This window comes from Nomia melanderi, chromosome 7 (genome assembly GCF_051020985.1).
Source record: "Nomia melanderi isolate GNS246 chromosome 7, iyNomMela1, whole genome shotgun sequence".
NCBI classification, from domain to species: domain Eukaryota; kingdom Metazoa; phylum Arthropoda; class Insecta; order Hymenoptera; family Halictidae; genus Nomia; species Nomia melanderi.
This window is the reverse complement of record NC_135005.1, coordinates 18881637-18896412: the sequence shown is the minus strand read 5'-3', so window position 1 is coordinate 18896412 and position 14776 is coordinate 18881637. Positions and strand designations below refer to the sequence as shown.

The 14776-nt window shown below is 49.2% G+C and overlaps 1 protein-coding gene and 1 long non-coding RNA gene across 20 annotated transcripts in view; one reads left to right on the top strand and one right to left on the bottom strand.

The window, feature by feature from the left end:
- Positions 1-14776, top strand: part of shaker (potassium voltage-gated channel protein Shaker) — a 244728-nt gene that overhangs the window by 128064 nt on the left and 101888 nt on the right. The window lies entirely within an intron of this gene.
- The window catches only part of LOC116424991 (uncharacterized), a 41047-nt gene continuing 31050 nt past the window's right edge, over positions 4780-14776 (bottom strand). The window contains exons 3-4 of one of the 2 annotated variants that reach the window (XR_012999010.1): positions 11539-11665; positions 10558-10652 (exon numbers count right to left, since the gene is read on the bottom strand). This is a non-coding gene — a long non-coding RNA (uncharacterized LOC116424991). Of the gene's footprint in view, positions 6660-10557; positions 10653-11538; positions 11666-14776 lie in introns of those variants that run through there. The other variant, XR_012999009.1, reaches the window with a different exon arrangement.

Genomic DNA, 14776 nt, shown 5'->3' with positions numbered 1-14776 from the left:
GTGGCCAAAAATCGGTAGACGTCAGCCCATCTGAACGCGCACCGCATAGTTCTCATTTTCGAGAGCAACTCGCGATATCGATACATACCCACCGTTCTCTACTTTATGATTTCTGAAAGCTTATGATTGAAAAGCAGCAGTCTACTGTTCATAAGCAAACGGAAATGAGACTAATACTGGTTCGACGATGGCTATTCGCGGAACGACAGCGAACATCGAGCTAATGGCCGGCGTGGAATCGTCGAACCGACGCGGGGGAAAGTCGATGGGAAAGGCCGCTTTGAGGTTCGAGAACGGCCAGCGGTCCGCGTTCCCGTGGCGAAAGAAGTCGCGGAGCTCGCGACAAAGCTCGCCCTTTGATGCATTAATTACTGTTCCTCCAAGGTCCCCGGGCTCCAGGCTCCGGCACGATATCCGCGCAAACGAAACGCCGGTCATTTTCGCCCCGTCAATTATCCCCGCTGACGCGGGCCCGATTGTTAAGGACCGTTCGTCCCCAGAGGCGAAGGGCGGGCCGAGTTAAACACGAGAGCCTCCTTTTGTCCGCCGCTGAAACCGTAACTCCCCCGCCGCTTTGTCAGAAAGTTTCGCGTTCTTACGAAAGCCGCTCCTTTTCCCCCGCGAACGCGCGCTGCCAACCTAATTCGGTTAACTCGCCGTGTAAACGGGCTACAGCTCGGTTTCCAACAAAGAATGGGGATGCGCCTTTAAGCGAGAACGACGGCCGTTCTCGAGGTATCCCGCCTTGACCGCCGATAACACGGAAAGTGTAATGAATCTGAATTTCCACCTAGCCCCTTAATGATCTAATTATAGCGGCAACTTGTAAAACACGACACCGAGAGGCTACCCCAAGAAAAATCGCAGCCATTCCTTCGGTTATCCAGCAGCTGCGCCGCGAAACCGAGAGAAAAGCCAGATTCCGGAATTGATCGTCCCGTCGTTCGTTCTGCAACGTTTCGACGCACGTTCCTCCTTATAATTGATCCTGCTCTCCGGTTCGCCTCCTTTTGTCCAGACGAAATCCCATATGGGTCAGGTTTAATAACAGCGTTTACCCGGTGAACCCGGCCCGCGCACGCGAGCAACATTGTCTTCGGCGCGTTTCGCTTCGCCCCGTTCATTTGCTAATTAACTTTCGCCTCTTTTCCTCCCCGCCGGTGTCCATTGTGCCGCGGCGCAACGCAACTGAACGCAACGCGTGCTCGTTTGTCCCTCGAGCTCTTCGCGACCGGTACAGTCTGGATGTTATTATTTTTATTGTTAGCATTATCGCGGCCCGATGGGCTGTAACGCGGGAGGAGGAATTCCGTGCGGATGGCCACACTAGTGGTTGGGAATAAGGTCGAACGGTTTTTTATTTCCCGTTCTAATAGCCGCGCATTCAGGCTCCTCTCTTTCCCTGGCCGTGTCCTACCGCAAGCGCGTCATTGTTTTGAAAGCTCCCGGGCGAAAGTGCCTTCCCTCCTTCACTCGCTCTCGCTCCCTCTCGCTCCCTCTCGCGCCCGATTGTCCTCGCGAAGCGCCACTTGGAGACAATGGTCCCTTCCGGTCGGTCTAACGGAGGGTTAAGCGAGCCGGCCGACGACGGCACACGACGGCACACGACGGCACACGACGGCACACGACGGCACGCTCGCAACCGTTTTCGAGGTAGGAAACGAGCGTCACCTGTTCCTACGCTATCGAGGCTCGTATCGGTGGCTCTTCTGTCCTGGACGGATCGACCGTTCGCACAGCTGACCGACCGAGCACGAGACGCGAGCCGTGTATTCTGGGAGAGTCGATGGCTACGCTGTTTACATAAGCTTCGAAACGTTACGCGATTCCGGCGAGGGCCGGACAGTATCGCGGATTCGCTGTTCGCTTCGACGAGGGCTGCTGCTGGAGCTGCACTGGGATTTTCATTGATTCCGCGTTAGCTGCATATTTCGCTACCGGAACTTTCAAATAACTTACAAGTTGTCGAATGTTTCGCAGAGAAAGTTGGAGATCTAGAACAAACTTACCAAATACGTCATACAAATTCTACGCTGCCTTACCAAAACGATCATCCGAATGTTCCACTTGGTTAGGCAAATCCGCGAGACATCGCGGAACATTTTAATTAAACGAGGACACGTTTGTTAGACGCTGGGACCCGTTATCGGTGCCTCGAGTTATAGCGAAGGTCGCTCGAGGATGAACCGGGTAGAGGGCGAAAGGGGCGAAGGTAATTCAGCAAATGCACACGGTACGACGAGGATCCTCCGGTTATTCGGAGCATCTTGGACGACCGAGGGAACGCACTCGCGAGACTCCCGCGGGAAAGACTCGGGGTCGTCCCGCCTCCCCGTCGCCCGCCGCCCGCCGCCCACGCAGTGGAAACGTTTGTCCGCAGCGGTGAATGGCGGCGAAGAGCCTTTAAAGTCGCCGGGCGCCCGTCGTAACCCGAAATGTTTGAAAGACCGGTCCAATCTTCTCGCGCGAAATGACGCGGAACCCGAGACAGCGATCCGCCGAGCTTTGCCAAGAGCACGCGGCGAATGTGTGCCAACGGCGTTACCCTGCTGTCGTTATCGAGACATCGAGTGATGAATTGTTTCTCCGTCGTTCGCCATTTTCCTTCTACCCGTCGGTTTCCACCCGTCTGTCTTCCGGGAACGCGTTAAAATAAACCATACGTTACACGCTGCGACAGATACAATTGTAACGAACCGTGTCTCCGCTTGACTCTATTTTGACAATTTTATCGGCAACGTTCCGCCTTTCCGACGTCGGGGTTTGATTTATCGGTGAGCGGCACGCGTTTCCGTTTTCTCTTTTCGTTGGGTTTCCTTCAAGATCCTATCGATGAATTATGATGTTTCGTAGATCGATCCGTTCGAGGAACGCGGACGCCCAATTCGTCGAACGAAATTTGAAAATTGTATTTCTTGGTAAGCTTATAATTGAAAGAGGACGGAATCGATTGTTCGGTCTTTACGGATTCTCGAAAGAGCGATAATAACCCGAACGTCGACCACGGGATCGCTCGCGCGGCGATAAAAGCTAGAAATAGAAATGAAAGAAATTCTCAAACGGTCCGTTCGGTCTATGCTTTTAACGTGCTTTCATATATTCAATGAAACAACAAGCTGGCTGCGTCAATAAACAATCTTTCTATTCCAAACACTACGGGCCGCTGTCCTTGCATCGTCCTTGTTTAGCTCAGCGCGAACGTTGAAAGGAGCCATACGGGCGATGTTTGTGTGCATTCGGGAAACTCCCGAGTCGAAATCATTCCGACCCACATGCGGGTCAGTGAAGTGTGAGCGCGCGTCGAGTATCCAAAACACAGAGGCCGGTTCGCGTGACTTCGCTGATCGAATTTCCAAGTACGTACATCCAAGTATTTTATTTCGAATGCAAACTGTCCGTCATAAGGAATTTTTAAACGCTATCTTTCCACCTCCACTTTGAAACACCTTGTATATTCCATGAAAACTCTCCTCTTTTAAGATCTGTTCTTCGATTAAATCCTACAAATGTACACGAACCTGTACGTGCGATTTCTTTTTCTTTTACAAAGCTGCATCAAGATAATTTCAGGGCAGCAACTTTGCGGCATGTCGATTCAAAGGGCGGACGAAATTCTACCGCGACGGGGAAAGCCGCGTCGCCTAGCCCTGTCCGTCATTGAATAATAGCTTCCGTCAGGTCGTAGCCCGGCGACAGTAATCCCGCGGCGGACAGAATCAATTACTCATCGGGCCACTGAAAATATTTTTGTTGTCGCCCGTTTACGTTCCATTTTTCGACGGTAGGGAGAGCTGGAACGAGGGGCGCGCGTCGATTACACGCCACCCCTGTCAAGAATATCGCAGACGGAAATTACTTCCTTCGACAAATTGAAATTTGCCCAGCGTCGAATCGAACGAAAATATCCGTGTGGGTCCGATCCCGAACAGAAGCTGATCATCGGTGCAGCGACATTCTCTAATGATGATCAGGGGGAACTAATCGGTGAAAAAAGGCGGCTAGCTAACTCTACTTGATAGCTAAGCTAAAAAGTTCTGGTCCGATTGGTCGGTTCTCATCTTTCCTCGTTCGATTTGCTACACTCGCTTGCTATTCGTCAATGTAGTTGGACGTAACCAGTCGGAACTGTATACGAAACGCACAGCGAAAGATCCCCCTGCCCCTGTGCCGTCTCGCTGGACGTCAACTGATTTCCCTACGGTACTGTTAGGAGAGCAGTCGACGGCTAGGTCGAGGACTTGCGGCCGATCGGTTAGATTTCATTTTTTCTCGCTTAATTTTCCATTGGTTTTATTTCCTAATGTCCTGCATCTTCTACGAGTAATCTACTGTTCGGAAAAAACGAACAGATAATCAGCTGTTAGCGTTTAGGAGCTGTTACGATCAGCGATGTCGACGGATATCTTGGAAAAATTGCGAATCGCTCGAGAGATTCCTTGGCAGCGAGATCCGCCAAAGTTTCGCCATTTCTCTCCTATTTACCGTGATTTACGCGGCGTCTTATGGAAGCAAGCAGGCCAAGTTTCAATTGCAGTTTCGGAAACATTCTTTCAGCGGGTCCAAGGCCGAGGATGTGCTCGAAATCTTGATCCGGGATATAACCGAGGTTTTCCATGGCCAGAGTATGAAATGATCTTAGGGTGACTCACTTTGCGCAAGCTTTGACATACATTCGGAGCACAGTAAATAATAGAAACTTGGATTCCTCCTCTGTGTGTGTGTGTGTGTGTGTGTGTGTGTGTGTGTGTGTGTGTGTGTGTGTGTGTGTGTTGCCTCCATGAGATTGTCTTGATAACTTACAAGTAGCGTGGTCAACGAAGGGTCAGGCCTTGGGTATTTTCATTTAGAGAGAAGGGATTCATTTTCAGAGAACTTGCTTAGCGTCTTATCAACTATTGGTAGGGTTAATAAGGGCTTGTAAGAATCAATACTTTGATATAGAGATCTACAAATATATAATATACGTAATAAAAATAGGAAACTCGTATATGTACAGCATAAAATCCAAAGATTCCCGTAGATTGAAAATTCCGCTGGAAATTAATCTAAACGTGAAAAATCCAAGCAATCGAGGGCTGCAAATATCGATTCGAAATAACCCGAGTAATATCGCTGTTCTCCCAAGCGTTCCATCGGATGCATAGGTACAAATTGCATTTTTCAAAGAATCTCCACTATTTACTTGAACCGGCAAAAAGCACGTCATAAGTAAATGCTCCGAGAAATCGGGCAAAAAGCTCGTCGATTCTAGATTCGTCTCAGTCCTCGTTACTGCAACCAATTTCTTCCTTCTCGCTCGAGATTGATCTTCGCCAGGGTTTCGGCCGAGAGTTACCGCCGATCTGGTTCACGTACGAAGAAGACGAGATCAGGTATCGGTCGCGTTTTTAGGCTGATCGGACCGAAAGAAGTCCGTCGACAAGGAAAGCTCCGCAAAGAAAGACGCGCGTTCTCGTCGTTTCTCGTCGACGACTAATTATTACGACGCGGTACACAGTGGGAACCATTTGGAATTTTCTGTCAGAATTAAGATAGACTGAATGAATTTCGTACGGAGACTACGGGCGGAACACCGTGGGATTGCCGTTGAATTTGCAATGGCATCGGGGCTGTAATTTTTCATGGCGCATTAATGGCCGCCGCCCGTCGCTCCCGTTCTCGTTACTTTTCACGGCGCGCCGTGATGCTCCTTCGTCCAATTTTATCCGCGGGTTATTTTCACGCCGTCGTTCCCGGGTTCACCGGGACGACGGTCAAGGAGACAACGACGATATTCCGCTGGAGCATTTCTGAGATACTGCCCTTAATTCCCGTTGTAATATCTTCCGTCGAACTAATAATTTTTCGCTCTGTCTCTTTGCTTTCTGTAATCTGTGCTTCTTCTTGCACAGACTTCCAGGTTGTTCATTCTGTAATATAATTATGCCTTGTCTTGCATTCACGCGTCACTCGTTCAATTTTTCTGGCATTGCAATCACGATATTACGCGTAACGAGTAGCGTCGCGTTAATGAACAAAGCGTGTAATCGGATGATTGTCGGTTCGACGAGCTGAAATGTCAAACGATTCACTCGAGTTTCATTAAAGATAAGTACGAGAAGATTATCTTGGCATCCCAATAGTGACGGTTATTGTTAATATGTAATAATATTACGGGAATATCGTGGCAGACGCGACGTTCGATCACTCGAATCCAGACTCTCGGCCGACTGTCGTCCGAGGCATTGTACCCGTGGATCGCTCCCCCGGAAATAGTAGCTGGATCATATTTTTAGCGGGGCGTATTTTTAGGAGGCTTCGTGACTGACTGCTCTCAGCGTGCCGAATTTATTTTCAGAAGAAACACGAAAACCGTCCACGTTTCCGTTACACGCGGCGCCCGGCGGCCGGCGCCGGTCCACGACGCGAGCGTACTATCGCGTCCACCTGTTCCCGTGATTCGTCGCCGCCGGCTGCGCTGATTATTTGATCAACGTGTGCCGGACACCTCGTGGAATCAAACCAAACGGCCGGAACTTTCTTCTATTGACCCGTTCAGTTTGTTTCGTTAACGATCCGTTGACGCGTCGAATCCATCGTGGGAACAATGTCTTTTCAAAGTAACCATCCTTCGACGACCAGTTGTTTCCGCCGATTCTACGTCAAGTTGACAGTTCATTCTGCAATCAGAGATGTGAACAAATCAATTATGGCGAATCCCGCGGAGTGGAAATTTTCGTTAGAATTATTATTGTTGGAAAGTTTGTGGTTTATTATTTACGATACAGATTTTCCTCAGGTTTGTATCTAATGTGGCACAGGTATTAAGGATTTTAGTAATGGTCGCGCTAATTTAATGACCGTGACTTCGCATTTCGCGGGAAGAACATTAAAGAATGACTTACGGTCGAACCATTTACGAGGAGAATTAAATTTTATGCAATGCCCGCCCGTTTAAACGTCTCCGTAAAAATGTGTGCACGCATAAAATTTCACAGTCTGGTGGTAACAATGTAGAATATGTTGAAGCTAAAAGGATCGCTGAATGGTGTCGACTGCGAAAAGTCGTAACTGGACTGCGGATTTTTAAACATTTACGGCACTTGTACAATTCGCAACTCCCGCCTTGTCGTCGGAGACCTCTTTCGAATAAAAGAATTTTCCTAAAATTCGAATTTTGAATGACTTCTCTTTCTTCGAATCTTCCTGATATTCCAGCTTTCGCGAAATTCCCCCCGAAAACATTGATTCCGTACCTCTGCATACACGATTGATCGTGATTCGTGAAAATTGTATCTGCGAAAAACAGCATTACATTCGCTGGGACCACGTAACCCACAAAGACAACCAGCGATCGATAGGAAAACGCATCAAGGTTCGAAAACGGTCACTCCAGACGTCACTGGTCGGAAGCGTCGGCGTCGTTTACGAGCGTCGACGCGTCGAAGGGATCGATGGGACCGCGAACGATAAATCCGGCCGAGACCGGAGCCGGACGCGTTCTATCAATTAGAGTGTTCACGGTCGGATTTACGCCCGACCGGCGGAATATGAGAAACGATCGATGCCGGCCGAGATCTCGGGATTCCATTAAAATTAATTAATACCAGAATTTTCGAGCGTTGATCATCAATTACCCTCCGTCCCCCGCGACACGGGTACGATAAATCTGCTCGAGTCCCGCGATGTCTGAGGCTAACGAGCGGTCTCCATAATCCGAACGGATCGTTCCTGGCCGCCAAAGTTTCGACCCGGATCCTTCGGACCGCTCTTTATCCGATAATCACGCTCGAAAAGAAGTAACCGCACAAAGACTCGGGTCCTCGTAATTTTCCGCGACGGACCACCCGGTTGGTTCCTCAGGATTTCGTCGACAACGTTCGTTCTCGTCGCTTCCGCGCTTCTTTAACGCTTTGACCGCGGTGCCGCCCGAATTCGGGTTACTACACAACTTCTGTAGCTCGTATAACCTTAATTTAAACACATTCATTTAGGTTTGCCACGTTGAATTCGATGGGAGTCGCTTCTGATCCTGAAGCAAATCTTTTAATTGCTAATTAGTACGGTTCATTCGATTAGACGGTGATTGTTTCGAACGGTTTCCGTATTACCAATAGCATTACCTAATGCGTAATTATGCGACGTCGAGGAAGATACACGCGTGATAATGATAACACCGTTCGATCGAATAATTACTAATTAATGCGGACGTAATTAATCCGTATGCTCGAAAGTAATCCTAGCGAGCTACGCGTGAGTTTAAATCGTAAGTAGGGTTAAAAGTCGCGAACACTCGTTTGGTTCATTTGGAACCGGCCTGGTTAGGACATATAATTCACTGTTGTTCTAGGACAGTAATTGTAGGCGGTACGGCAAGTCTTTGGAAAAGGTAGGTTTCCGTGGTGGGTACAGATGGCTGGGATTTTGTAGGAAGTAGGTCGAAAATGTAGAATGAGATTTGTTCGAGTTATTTTGTGTTGGAAGGGATGCTGGCTTGGAATTTTGGCTAGGTGGATGAGTTGAATACGAGCCGGTTGCTTGTCTGATCGTTGCTTGCGGGTTCTACTTGTTGTGAGGAATAATAGGCGTTCGCGTTCGCTTGGAAATCATGAAAATTTGCATGGGAATATATAACCACGCCGTATTGCAGATTCGCAACGTTGTAGCAACTGTATCGGACATTTTTATACAAGTGCAATGTCTCTAATAATCAACGTTACAAATAACAAGAATTGCGCGTTACTCGTTACTCTGTTCGTTCCTCCGACATTTCGTTAGGGGCATCAGCCACAGCTCCAAGATCAATTTCTCTCCGTTGATCTTACGTAGGTGGAAGTTTGGCATCCTGGAAAATTGCATTAGACGGGGACACGCGGCGAGTTGACCAACTTCGCGGCCAACTAATCGGCGAAATTGATGCTGAACACGCGTTTCCGCGGCACACACTTGGCGATAAATTTCGCCGTTACGGTACCTCGCGGTCGGGTGAACGGGTTTCCACGGGATCTCCTTGGGATCGTGAAAAATGGGCCGCACGTCTGGCGGTCCCGGTCGATTTATCGGGCCGCGTTATCCTTGACAGCGCGGCGAGCGCGTTGAAGCATCGACGTTGTCGGGAGGGCAGCGAAAAGACGCGCCGTTCCTCTCGACGCTCGTCACTCGCGGAGAACGTCTCGCGCGATTCCCTCGGGGCCGAACGAGTCCGGGAGCCGGCGGAAACGATTCTCCGGGAAAGTCGGTATTCTCGGCCGGAGAAAGGAACTTCCCTGGCTCCTCGAACGCTTCGCACATTGATCTGCCGCGCGCTTATCTTCGACCGGACCTGTTTATTTTCGGAACGGCGGACTTCTAGAACCGCTTCAGAATTTATGAGCTTCGGCAGAAGTCTACGGGAGTTATTAAAATCTCTGGCCTCCCCGACTGCGTCATGGGCTCGTTCCGCGGTTCATTCGGAGAGGATATCAATGCATTTTCTTGCGTTTGAAATGGTCGCGTTTTAAATTTCGATTAAATGGAGAAGAATAGCAAACGATAGAGGAACGATCGTATAAATGTCGAAACGAAAGCCGAAACAAAGTGAATCTCGTATCGAAAGATCCAAAGTGTAAACTGATCTAGTATTTTTAATATACTCGTCGCTCGCATCCGGGGACAATCGCACGTAACTCCGTGATGTCGACATCACCGAGTACCGACGGAGAGCAATCTCGATATTAAAACGGTTCTCGAATGGTCGTTTTTAAAGGAGCTCGCAGGACGAGGGAAATGACGCGCGTAGGACAACGGGGTCCGCTCCGGGAGGCTCCTCCGAGTGGCAGCCGAATATAGGTCAGGTTGGTTGGCCGACGGATCGATAGGCGATCCAGCGGGTTGCAGGGTGGCCACGGTAACTGCATTATCGACGATTACCGAAAGAAGATCCCGACTTGGAAGGAAGTTCCCCGGTTCGCGTACGGTCGCATTCTACTTGCGCCTCCCGACCTCCTCGGGATAATGCTTATTGGAAGTGGATAACGGTAATAATGGTAACTGAACCGACGCCGACAATGCGGCCGACGTGATGAATTTGCCGGATAATGCTTGCTTGCAGAAGGGAAGAACGGATAAGTCGATTGCGATAATATAGAGATACCCTTAATAATCATCCAATATGCCAGAATCCGAGCAGTTTCGTCTATCGTCGGTCAATTTTCTGGATACACGTTTCTTGCAATTAACAAACTTTTTATCGTTCACTCGGGAACCTCGCGTACCTTTTCGACGTCATCCCTTGCGCAGAGTATTCGGTTGTTCGACCTTCCGATGAGATTTCGATGGAGATTCGATCGCGAAATAGAGTTAATACAATAGGCACTAATCGGCTACAAAATAGGCACTGATTTTCGTCGCTTTGTTCCTGATCGCATTACGATCATTCGGGCGCGTTCTATAGATACCAAAAGATAATTCGACCAAGGCTGCGCGAGCGTTGCAGTCTTTCTGTTGCAATTGAATATTCAAAATAAATTCTTTCCTCTGTATCGATGCAGCAGAATTGAAATATTCATCGTTTTCCCGATGAACAGAATCGCGATGTGTCCGTAGGTTGCCAACCATTTCTACTTATCGTGTTCTGGAATCCACGCAGCAGAAACCACAGCAATCGGTATAGTTATCGATGTTTTCCCTGCGTCCTGTAAAAACCACGGACGAAGCTGAGTGGAAAATTGGTCGGCGTTTTAATTGTCGAGGCCAACTGCACGAAACAGGGCCGTCGCTGCAAACAGCGACGAATAATGAGACGCGTCTGTTAGTATTTTTGTTTACCCGTCATAGAGATGGCGCGGGCAAATTAGCGCGTCGTGTTACTCCCGACGGAATTATGAAGCGAGCGTTGGATAGCTTTTTTGGGAGTTCATTCGTTTCGCCGCGAGTCGCAATAATTTTTCCCGAGTCGCAGTTCGCACGCCCACGACCATTCCCTTCCTTGTTTCGATTGTTTCGCTTTTCACAGTGCTGGGTACGTGGTCAGGCTTTTTCCAATTGTTGCAGACGAGAAATATGGACTTGTATTCATCAGTGAAAATGGAAAAACATACTCGGACCGGTTTTTCTAATTCTAACGCACGATCAAAGAGATTTTTAATCGCTTAACAACTGAAATTGGAACACTCTTAATTTTTCAGTAATAAGGAAAACGAGAATTGCGTAATTGAAACGCATACAAATAGGAGACCGTCTATAAATGTCGAAGATGATGAAAAATAAACGGAGGTGAGATGCTTTGAATATGGTTTTCTTCCGACCTCCTTTCGTCGATTCGTTAAGAACGCTCGCATAATTCTTGTCCGGCCAAGAGTCGACGTCTCTACTAAATTTCGTAATTCGTTCGGACGGATCGATAGTCGTTTGACGCGGGAAATGGATGCCTATAGACACGGAAAGTTTGATTTACGCGCGGAACCCCGACCATGTTTTATCCGAGATTCGGCTGCCGCCGATCTCGACCCCCGGCCGACCCGCAAATCCCTTATCGGTCGCGATTTCGAGAAATAGTAGAAGCAACGGAAATCAATTTACCGGTGTGAAACGTGTCTCAAATAGAAACCTCGAAAACTGGGATGTTCTTTGATCCCCGACGTTGATAGGAAATTCACCCTCCGTTGCGAGTCGGATGATCCGAATCTGTGTGGGTCCTAAACGTATCCTGGAAACGTCGAAAAGTGAAAGATTTGTCACAGTTTCAAGATAATATTCGATAATATTCGACGAATCTCTGGTTAATAAGGATTATTCGAGTATCTTCAACAGACGATCTTACGATAATCGTTCGAAATAATCGTTTCAAGCGTATCACGGATTATTAGTCTCTGTCTCGATTAATAAGCGATCCGATCCGATTTATTCCCATAAAATCGAAGAAAGTGGCACCGTTCGGAGCACTGGTTCCCACGAAACTGTGTCGCTTACCGAGAGGCAACCCCTTAAGCCGCAATATATTAGAAAATACCTCCGCGCCGAAAGAATATAATAGCTATAAAGAGCGTCGTTAACGCTCGGCCAATGAATCATCCCCGAAGCAGCTTCGGCTAATTCCACGATATAAGGTTTAATCGGCGCTCCTCGAGCGATGGCCGCCCCGACTGTTCGCCGCCTGACCTTACCGGCTCGGTCCTCGACAATTTATTGCTCAATATCGGCAGGCCGATGTATAAGCTCGAACGCCGCCGGCGTCATCAATCGCGGCGATTTTCAATATCTTAACGCCAGCTTCGATTTCCATTGCGGGGCTGCGACTCATTAATAGGCACCCAACGCGTCCGATGGTTGTGTAAACGGGCTGCGAAACGTTAATTAATTCGCGGGAAGAATCGATCGTCGCGGTCGCTTATTTATCGCGGTCGGATCGCGAGAATTGCTGCTCGGAGCTCTTTAAACGGCGGTTATCGCGTCACTTTGAGTTTGCATCGGACAGTAGGCGCGAGTTTAAGGAGAAAAACGGAAGAAGATCGAAAGGAGAGAACAAAATGAAACGAGGAGTAGAACGGAAGACTCGGGAGAAGAGAAGAATGAAGGGAATGGGAACAAACGGAACAGGGGACAGTGAAAGAAGAGGGAAAAGAAAAGAAGGAAAAAAGACAAAAGAGACGTTGGCGGCCGAACGGATCGTTGACAAGCCTGAGGTACGAATGTGAACTTCTTCCCGCGGCGAATCGCGTTCGAAATTGCACGCGTAGTCGGTTGTAATTCGCGTAATTTCACCGGCCAGCAAAAGCTCGCGGCACACCGGACCCGTCGGAAGCTTTACGCGCGCCGCTCAAACCGACGACGCGGCCCGGCGATAAATGATGTCGTTACCGCGTCCTTTATGAAATTTTATCGACGCAGCGCAGCTCCCCGTTTAAGTGGAAACGTAAATTTCAATTAGTGAGCCCGCCGTAAATTTTAGCTAATATTTCGCTTGGGCCCCGGTCCACTCGCCGCCCGTCGTGCTTTGACGCGCGCGTCGCCGACAGATTTAACGCGGTTCCCGCGCGGAAATGGATCTTTCACGGGTATTGAATTCCGATGAAACCTTCCACGCGACAAATTATATCCGGGCTTCGAGTGATTAGCTTGTTTGTACGCCGAACCTTGCCCTTGCACACACTATTACGCCCCGAATACTCCGTTTGATCTCGTTCGATCGCTGATTCACTTGTACCCCTTCCTCTTCCGTAGTTTCTTTCCTTTGTATCGGTTTCCAACGATTCTGCGCGTTTTTAACATAAATCCCTCGTAGCCCTCGAATCCCCTGAAGCGTCATTTCCTTAAATCGAATCCTCCCCTTCCACGCCAATCCGAGGACTTTCCCGAAAAACAGAAACTGTCGGCGTACCGCTCTCGGCAGAAACCCTCGACGCCCATAAAATGGACAAACAAGAGAAAAGTGGCAGAATCCTGAATAGAAAAACCGGGGTCATCGGCACATTATAGACCGTTACGGACAAGCTGATCCCGCTCAAGTGAACTTTGTCCTCCCCCGCGGTGTACAGCGAGCCAGATAAATCAGCGCGCGGCGTGCACCCTCGCGGAGCGCACCGGTGCGGTTGATCGTGTTCCGTGCGGGAGCGCGGAAAGAATATCGAGCCGGTGGAGCTTCAGACGAGTTCCCAGGGGTGGCTCGAGGGGGCTTCGAGCGGAAGAGCAGAGCAGAGCGGAAAGTCGCCTCGGCGTGGGTGGGTTGTCGCGCACCGGTGGAAAGCAACCAGAAGAGAGGCAACCGTGGCACGCGGCATCGCGGACTAACCGAGCTACGCCGACCTCTCGTCGAGCTCTCGCTCCCGCGCTCATCGGTTTCCGCTCCTGCGGGAGCAAGAGAAGCCCGCGATTCGCTTTCGTGAGTCCCCTGCTCGTCAACCGTGCGGACACTGCGTCGAGGCGCGTCCGCGAGTGCTTCGGACTTTCTCCTTGAATCGTACGTCTTCCGGTCCTTTGCTCTTTTTCGCTCTGTAAGTACCGATACCGAAGGACCGTGTAATTTGTCGAATGCCGCTGTGGCTCTGGCAGTTATTGGGATAAGAATTATTAGAACGCCGGGCCAGTTAATCGAGGTTCGAAGTTACTACAGATTTTTATAGACCAAAGTGCTTCGAGTGCCTGGAGCTTTCTATTTCTCTCTTCTGCTCTTCGTTTCCACCTCTTTGTATCCCCCGTCTTTCGGTCCAGCAGTTTTCTTTGGTGTTCGCGATATCCGAAGCTTCAAGCTTTACCAAAGTACGTAACGTTAGAAGTATAAGTGGCCAGGTATCGCTGCCGAAGCAGTGGCTGTTTTCTTTCCTGGAGGTTGTTCTATATTTTGGTTCATTAATGTCCACGGGAGTGATTAAAACGTCACGATAATTAATCGACATTCCAAGGTACCGCAGTTTGTCACAGGAAAATGAACCTCTATCCTCGCATTCAAGCTGCCTCTTCTTTTCTCCTCTGTTCTACCTTTCTCACCGCATACCCTGTCCCCTATCTTTTCATGCTCCGCTGGACCTTTACAGCGTCCGAAGCTTTAAATTTTACAGAGAAGCAGAAGAAGCCAAGTACCGCTACCGAAGCAGCTTCCACTTCGTTCACCGGATCTTATTCTATGTTTTGGTCGGTTTTTGTCCACGGGAGTCATTAAAACGTCACGGTAATTGGTCGACTCTCGAAGCCGCCGGATCTCTGTAGGGGAAAGAGATCCGATCGCCGCGTTCGCTGGTGTTCGGGGCTCTCCCTCCCCGATCGCTGCTACCGCGATCACCATCTCCTACCCCCACCCCTTGTTCTAACGTTCTCGTCGAAC